The sequence below is a fragment of the Macaca fascicularis genome, chromosome 16, assembly GCF_037993035.2.
Source record: "Macaca fascicularis isolate 582-1 chromosome 16, T2T-MFA8v1.1".
Classification (NCBI taxonomy): domain Eukaryota; kingdom Metazoa; phylum Chordata; class Mammalia; order Primates; family Cercopithecidae; genus Macaca; species Macaca fascicularis.
In genome coordinates, this window is record NC_088390.1 from 51,452,818 (window position 1) to 51,461,890 (window position 9,073).

General features: G+C 44.5%; 1 long non-coding RNA gene across 1 annotated transcript; it reads left to right on the top strand.

Annotated features, from left to right (window-relative positions):
• Nucleotides 1–322: 322 nt before the first annotated feature.
• LOC135967656 (uncharacterized) lies at nt 323–2,450 on the top strand. The gene is made up of 2 exons (XR_010581810.2): nt 323–390; nt 629–2,450. It is a non-coding gene; the product is annotated as an uncharacterized lncRNA (long non-coding RNA).
• Nucleotides 2,451–9,073: the final 6,623 nt, after the last annotated feature.

Here is a 9,073-nt window from a genome sequence, read left to right on the forward strand (position 1 = left end):
TCCACCCCCTCTGCCTTATTTCTCTGCCAGCTAACTCCCACTTAGTCTTCAAGACTCAGGGTACCCACCACTGTGCTTATATAACACCTGGGCACACCCCTATTAAAACATGTGTAGCCCACTGCATTGTAACCCATTGATTTTGCCTGTTAGTGTCCCCCACTGGATTGCAACTCACTGAGGCAGAGTCTGTCATTTGTGCAACAAGTTAAAAATCAGAAAGCAATGGGGCAAGAAATAAAATTATTTCTGATATATGGAATTTAGCTTCAGCTAATTCAGACTTGCCTTCATTCCCTGCTCCCAACCCCCTCCAGCCTCCAGCAGCAGCAGCAGCAGCACCAGCAGCAGCAGTGGCAGCAGCAGCGCCCCTGAAGTCTCTTGTGGAAGGTGAGAAATCTGCCGATAAGCTTTCTAGTAGGAGTGTCTTTGGGGAGGGAGTGAGTGGGAGATTAGAAATGGGGCCGGTGGAATATTCCTGCAAAACTCCAGGAACCATTAGCATTCCACTTCTTACAAAGTTTGTTTTCATGTCTGAGTTGCTCTACGTAGTGCACAAATTGGGAATGCAAACGTGCAAACGATCGGTGTGATATACTGAAAGACGATGCGCGTTCCCTTCTTGCAGGCAGAACTGCCTTAGGAAGCATGAAAGTGGACGCAGCCCTGTGCCAGATGTCAACTATTTGAGCTCGCTTCCCGGCCCCATTGATTTCCAGCTCCGCTCCCAGATACTTCGTGAGGCGCTCCCTTTTGCCCGCCCGACTTCTGAGCGGAGCGCTCGGGTGGGAGGAGAACCGGCAAATCCTCGCGGGCGCCGGGCGCTCGCGGAGCCGCCCGCGCCCAGCCCCGTCACGTTGGCTGCCGAGCGCATCCCGGCTGCGCCCCGGCGGGGAGGCGCAGAGGGTAGCTAAGGGGAGCAGGTCACGTGAGAGGAGGAGTCTGACCTACTTTCCAGGCGGCAGGCGCATGCGCACTTCCTATCTGCGCGCTGGCCGGGAGGCTCACGTGGAATCGCACGTGCCTGGTTCTCCAGCTAGGGGCTCCTGGCCGGGCGCGCGCAGTGGTAGGTCCGCGGTGGGACCGGCGGAGGAGGGCGCGGCAGGGCGGAGCGCTTGGAGACTTAATCTGCGGGTCCCGCAATCATCATCCGTGACAACCGCAGCCTCTGGAGAGCTGCTTAGGCGCCCTGCGGGGCTTCCCACGAATTCATCACATTCAACATTCGTGAATTCAGAAATTAAGACACAGACTGCCCCTCTGCCCTGTAAATCACCAGTTCTGCAACTCAGAATTTATCCTGCAATGGGCTTCTGCTCCTGTGAAATTAAGTCCCTGAAAGGATAATCATTACATCATTGTTGGACATCACAGACGGCCGAACCAGTCAAAATGTCCAACGATAAAACCGGTTAAATTCGTAGAAACATAAATTATGGTTGGACCACACTTGAAGTTGTCTGCAGCTCTTAAAAACAAATAGACTCTGCTCTCTAGACACTAATATGGAAAGACCTTCAAGATACATTATGTGATTTGTAAAAAATGATGCAGAACAGTGTATGGGATGCTGACATTTGTGAGGGAAAAAAGTATATATGTATATATGTTATGAACAGACTAGTTCTGAAAAAAATATATTGGATGACTGGGGGTGGGGGTCAGGGAAGACGCAAAACTCCACACTTATGTAACTTTTAAATTTTGTAGCATGGATGATTAATCTTTTTTTTTTCAAATAACATTTAAAAACAGAGTTATTTAGCACTTACCCTGTGCTGGGTACCAGCTTTTATGTAAATCATTTCCTTCTAGAAAGTTTGTCATGTACAGTATCTGCCGCATTTCCTGTTCTGTTCGGCTTGAATCTTAATGTCTTGAGCTTTCTGATAAACTGTTGAGACATTTTTTTAAAAATCCCGATATGAACAACCCGAGTCCTCCACATCTTTAAGATTCTTTTCAAGTTCTGTCTCTTGAGGGAAGGTATCTTAACCAAGAGGCTCTCAGCAACAAATACTTGCATAATAAAGCCGACACAGCAGTTTTACACATGTGATTAGCTTTTACTCTCCCGATTACTCTGTGAGTTTGTAGTGCAGATATTATTATCGTTGTGGTTATTACGTATGTGCCGGTTATATTTGGTTGCAAGTTAACTAAAAGTCCAACTCTAAGAGGCTTGAATGGTACAGCTTATTTAACTTTAGGTTGGATGTTGGATTTCAGGGATACATCGATGTGCCTGCTAAACAATGCCATCAGGAACTTGTTTCTTTCTAATCTTCTACCAAGGTTTCCATAGTGTCAGCTTCATCTAAAGCACGGTTGCTCACGCCTGGAGTCCTAGCACTTAGGGACCCCCAGGCTGGCAGATTGCCTGAGCTCAGGAGTTCGAGACCAGCCTAAGCAACATGGCGAAACCCGATCTCTACTAAAAAATACAAAAATTAGCCGGGCGTGGTGGCTCACGCCTGTAGTCCCAGCTACTCGGGAGGGAGGCTGAGGCACGAAAATCACTTGAGCCTGGGAGGCAGGGGTTGCAGTGAGCTGGGATCCCGACACTATACTCAAGCTTTGGGGATAGTGTGAGACCCTGTCTCAAAAAAAAAAAAAAAAAAAAAGAAAGAAACAAAAACAAAAACAAAACCAGTAAAGCTTTGGGAAAGTCTCATTAATAAAAATGCTTCTTCCCAGTAGCAGCCAGCAAACATCCTCCCTATACTCCTTGGCCTCAAGTTGGGGCAAGTGCCCAGACTTGAACTAGTAACAGTAGCCAATTCAACTAACACAAATGAATTGTTAGTCCATGTGCTTTGAGGGGAGCTAAAGAAAAAAAAAAAACCAGACAAACAGCCTATGGATGGTGCGAAGGGACCACAATGCCTCTTAATCATTACTATCACTCCTACTGCTATTATTTCTCTCTTTCTGGTGTGGCAAACTGGATGAAGTGATAGCTCTTGACTTCCTGAAGATTATGTAGGCAGTATACTTGCATTTCCCCGCTACTGTATACCTTCTCAGTGATGGAGTGAGAGCATGAACACATCAGAAAAGTTTATCTCCAATCTAGCAAAACAACTTGAGTTGTAATGAGAAATCAGTGATACCATTATGGCAGAATTATATATAAGGAAGTGTGCAAACACCACATTTACATTCTAGCTCCTCATCCACCCATCCAATAAGTATCAAACTTCTACTGTATGTGGAAGCATAAAGGCTCATACAGAAAAAACAGCCCATATTCATGACCAAGCCCCTGAACTCAGAGGGAAGACAATCAAGTTAGGCAGGCAAGATAAATACTTGGGAAACGCTGAAATAATGATATGAGACAGCGTGCAATTAAATGTCTAAGTGGATGATAATACACTGTGGCAGATGTTGAGAGCAGAGGCAGGGATTGGTTGAAAGAAATATAGCAAATAGGAGTGAGCCTTGAAGGATTGCTAAGGTAAGATACAGTAAGCATCGGAGAAGGGAAGGGTGTATAGATAGTTGGACAATATGAGCAAAAGAATACAGGTGGAGGCTGGGTGTGGTGGCTCATGCCTGTAATTCCAGCACTTTGGGAGGCCGAGGTGGGTGGATCACGAGGTCAGGAGCTGGAGACCAGTCTGGCCAACATGGTGAAACCCTATCTCTACTAAAAATACAAAAATTAGCCAGGCGTGGTGGCATGCACCTGTAATCTCAGCTCCTTGAGGAGGCTGAGGCAGGAGAATTGCTTGAACCGGGGAGGCGGAGGTTGCAGTGAGCCGAGACCGCACCACTTCACTCCAGCCTGGGTGACAGAGCAAGACTCCATCTCGGGGGCTGGGGTGGGGGGGAAGAGTACAGGTGGAAATGAATAGTGTGTTCTCAAGATTAAAGACCTATCGGCATGGCGGGGGGTGTTTGTGTTGGAGGAGTGAGAAATGATGCTGAAAATGTAAGCAACCAGGTGCCCCAGGCCCCACCATCCTGTGGATATAGATGCGTTGTAAGTATTTAAATTGCCCTGGCTCTATTCCTACCTGCTCTTTGTTTCCAAGTCTCAACCAGTTGTATCAGAGTACCCGAGGGTCTTTCACATGTGTTCACAGATCAATCAGCCAGTTACTGTCACCCCACAGCATCTGCCGTGCTCTCCCTCTCCTGTTCTGCTCCCTCTAACTTCACCTTTTCCTAGAAAAGCAGGATGGAGGATGTCTCACCACCACTTGGCTAGTTACATGAGAGGAGGGGGAAGAGTCAAGAGTGATTCCAAGCATATCCACACTGGCTGCCTGGTATGTCAAAATGAAACACATTACGCACAGAGCACGCCTGTAATTGGCATGGTCAGACCAGACAGAGGAGGGACCTCATCGAACACATTAGGTTTTAAAATATTTAAGTAGTTAACAACGATCAATTCAAGATTGAGACATTCTCTCAAGGGCAGCCTGAGGCCAGTGCAGCTGCCAGGGCGGAAAATTTAAGGAGGCGCTCACTTTTGGGGTGGTGCAAGGGCGAACTCACAGGAATAATGTGCCATCGTATTTGTCTTGTGGTCTGGACAGGCCAAAAGTAGAGACTTTAAAGTGTCCATCTGAAACTCTAAGGCCCACAGCTTATCAGTCTTAACAGCAGGCAGAGATAGATTCATACCCCAATATTTGTTTGTCTGTGCTTCTCCTTTTTTCCTTGTAAAAGTCTTTCTTACTTATCCTTCTTACTATAGCTCAAATCATACTTTAAACTTTGAGTTTTTAACTAGATGTATGGATTTATGTGGACATATGTGCTGTATATTCATTTGACAATTGAACAAACATACATTAAGGATCTGAAAGGATAGACCAGGAGATTCATTAGTTGTTGGGTCTATGAAGAAAATAAACAAAAATCAACAAAAGTCCTACTTTCCAGGAGATCCCAGCCTAGTAGGGGAGGTAGTCTATAAGGAGAAGACAGCCAGGTATGAATGTTTATCAGGATGGGTGGGGGTTGAGGACCTGAAAGAGTGAATGGCTGTCTTTACTATAGTTGGTGGTAGATGGGAGGTAGCATCCTACGTTCGTTAGCATGTGATACCTGAACTGGGTCTTCAGAGGTGAGACCCCATAAGTCAAGCATTGTACAGGCATTTGGGGTGGAGAAAGGAGGAGTATTTAAATTCCAGATATTAAAAAACCTCTCACAGTAGGAGACAGGCCTGAAGATAGAAAAATGGTGAAGGTCCTGAGAAATGGTCAATAAAAGATTCTACTCACTGTTATGAAGGGACAGGAGAATGGTCAAGGTGCCTGATGTGTGGAACTAGGAGAAAGTTTTGGGCGTGACGAAGCCATCCATTCCATAACTCTTGTTATAGGAAATGTAAACATTACCAGGCAGAGTGGAGCATATTTGCATAAGGAGACAAGTTTTTACAGGCCTGGAAACTCCCTTTCTCTTTCCCTTTTGATGCTCAACATTATTTGAAAATCTCTGATGATGGAGATAGTATGCACTGAGACCAGTAGGTAGAAAAAGATACCAAAATGTCATAATGATAGAGGAAGGGTGTGATTGGTATCAGGTTCTCAACTGTCAATTGAGGATGAAGCATGTGTTTGATGGTGGGACCATTTTATCATCAAGGGAGTATTGGCCAGAAATGTCCATAACATTGGGAGCTCATAGATGAGCATAAGGGACCCTTCCTTGTTTTCCCTTCCCCCACATTTTCTGGAAAACAAAACTTTGTGAAATGCTGTGGCAGGAACATCCACTGGTGAAGAATCTTTTGGAATATCAGCCCAGGCCTCCTGCTTTGGCAGTGCACTTGTAATGCAGTAGCTTGTTCTTAGATAACCAAGCTACTGGTATGTATCAGTCAGCATAGGCTGGCGTGGGTCATTGTAACAAAAAAATCCAAATACCAGTGACTTGAAAGGGTAAAGATTTTATTTCTTTTTAAAGTTAAATTATTTATTTTGAAGCGGGTTCTTGCTCTGTGGCCCAGGCTGGAATGCAGTGGCATGATCATGGCTCACTGCAGCCTCAAACTCCTGGGCTCAAGTGATCCTCCTGTCTCAGCCTCCCAAGTAGCTGGGACTACAGGCATGCACCACCACACCTGGCTACTTTTTAAGATTTTTTGTAGATATGGAGGTTGTATTAGTCTGTTTTCATACTGCTATGAAGAATACCTGAGACTGGGTTATTTATAAAGGAAAGAGGTTTAATTGACTCACAGTTCCTCATGGCTAGGGAGGTCTCAGGAAACTTACAATCATGGTGGAAGGCAAAGGGGAAACAAGGCACATCTTACATGGCAGCAGGCAAGAGAGAGAGCATGTGAAGGAGGAACTGTCAAACATAAAACCATCAGATTTCTCACACAGTGAGTGTGAGAACTCACTATCACAAGAACTGCATGGGGGAAACTTCCCCCATGATCCAATTACCTCCCACCAGGTCCCTCCCTTGACACCTGGAGATTATGGGGCTTATAATTCGAGATGAGATTTTGGTGGGGACAGAGAGCCAAACCATATCAGGGGTCTCACAGTGTTGCCCAGGTTGGTCTTGAACTCCTGACCTCAAGCAGTCCTCCCTCCTCAGCCTCCCAAGGTGCTGGGATTACAGGCATGAGCCACCACACCTGGCCAAAGGTTTGTTTCTTCATACTCATACCCATTGCAGGTTGGTGCTCCATCTCATCGTTGTTCTTACTTGAGGACTGAGATACAAGCTACAACCATTATCTGAGACATTGCTGGTCTCTTTGGCAGAGTGAAAATAGAGCACTGGAGGGTCCTACATTAGTGCTTGGAGGTAACACTCATTGCTTCCACTCACAACCCATTGGCTAGAACTTGTCATGTAGTTCTTCCACACAACCACGGTGGTTGTGTAAGTCAGTTCTCCCGATGCCAGGAAGGAAAAGGTGCTGGAATATTTGTGAGCAGCTTCAACAACTACTATGCACGTGGCATCTTTGGCCTCAGGTTGGCTCACCAAATTCTGAGTCCAACAGGCAAGTTGAAATACCAGGAATGATATTGATGGTAGGAATACTAATAATAAATAATTTTTATTGAGGGCTTTCTATTCTATTAGAATAAAGCTAGACATTAGTCTAAGCATTTTCTCTATAGAAGCTTCTTTAATTTTCGCAACCATTTTGGAGACAGAGGTGATCACAGAAAAGATCATTCTGGCATAGGGAGGAATGTAGTCTCTCAATAGGGAGTGTAGCCTTAGAGTCAGATTTCATTAACAGAAAAATAAACTTATTTTATATAAACCAGGAGTAGGAAGTGGGAGCTATCAGTTTCATATATATTTCCACTTTCACTGCATAAAGAATTGATTCAGTGTGTAACAAAATCACGAAAATATAAATTCAGGGGCATGAATAAATTAACTAGGACATTGTTTCTTGTACTTCACTTCCACAGTAATAATAGTTACTTTATTAATTGTTGCACATTTTATTACAGGCTTTCTTCATTCCAAGCAACCACAGGCTTTTCAAAGAATGTAGTGAGTACAGTATCTTCCTCCACATTGGCACAGAGATCATCCCTGGAGGAAATACATTAGGAGTGTGCTTACCAGGACATATTGTTTGCAAAGCTCTAGCTGAGGGGTATCTGGAAAAGAGGTTGTGTGTGTGTGTGTGTGTGTGTGTGTGTGTGTGTGTGTGAGAGAGAGAGAGAGAGAGAGAGAGAGAGAGAGAGAGAGAGAGAGAGAGATGTGAAAAGAAGTCCGGGGATGGAGGAGAGAATAGGCGTGTCTGTGTATCCCTAAGTGTGTTTTTCTGTTTACATCTGTATACCTTGCCCCACTATTCATTAGCAGCTTATTGAGTCTTTCTTTCGTAGCTGTTTCACAGCCTCCAGGGAGAATCACCTACCAAATGTTTCTGAGCAATCGGTGCTGATTTGGAAAAATGTTTTCTGAATTGCACACAAAAATAGCGAAATGATATTAAGCAACATTTGAGACTTCATAACCAAGCACCTTGTTAACTCCTCTATGTGCATTATGTTATTCATCCTCAAAATAACCAGTGATGAGGTGAGTACTATCATCTGCTCAAGTTGACGCAAGACAAAACTGAGGCACTGAGAAGTGACACTGCTGTTCAACAGAGCAAACAGCTTACTGACTTCGGAGCCCACACTTGGGACCTCTGCAGGATCTTGCCCTCTGGAGCCTTCCTATGGCCCAACTGAGTCTGGCATTCTGTGTTCTAACTCCAACCCACCTTTACAAGCTTACTGTCCTCCACTCATTTAAACTTTCTGCTGCTGGCTGTTTGGCTGTTCCCTGAACTCCCCTAAGCTTATTAACTCAACTTTTCACCCACAGCGCATTCTGCCCTCTTCTGGAATGTCCTTTTTCTTTACCTGCCAGAGTCCCGCCGTACCTTCAGGCTCATATCAAGAAATGCCTTCTTCATAAGTGCTGTCTCATCTTCCTAACCATGTCTAACTACTGCCCTCTTTTTTCATCTTTCCTGTGAGTTTCACCTCTGTCCACCCTGCGCTGGAAGAGCATGGTATGTCATATGCCTAAGTTTATTCTTCAGGAACCTAGCTGACCAAGTGGTACACATGATAAGTGCTTGATGAATGAACAAAGGGGACAGTTCTATAGGCCTGAGAAAATGTTAAATGGCTACACTGCAAAATGAGAGCATTATCTTCCCTCCTCTGGTATTTAAGGAAAGACCCATTGTGAAACAGAAACTAATGAAAATAAAGCTTAGTTGACTTGAATATTCTTTGATCAAACCATGTTCTTCAGAACTTACTGATGTTCTAAAGGAAGTTTGATATAATCTGGTCATTCATCCCCATATTATTTATTAAGTGACTACCATGAAAACAAGTGCTGTTCTAGAGACTAGGGATCCAGCAATAACCCAACAGATAATAAACAAATAAGTAAGGAAATATATAGCTTGTCAGATGGTAATAAGTGCTCTTGGGGTAGAAGAAAATAAAACAGTATGAACAGGAAAACCTGGGGCTGGAGGGAGCGATGTAATTGTGTTTGCAGTGGTCAGATAAGCTCTAAGCAAGGAGATGACATTTGAGAAAAGAGC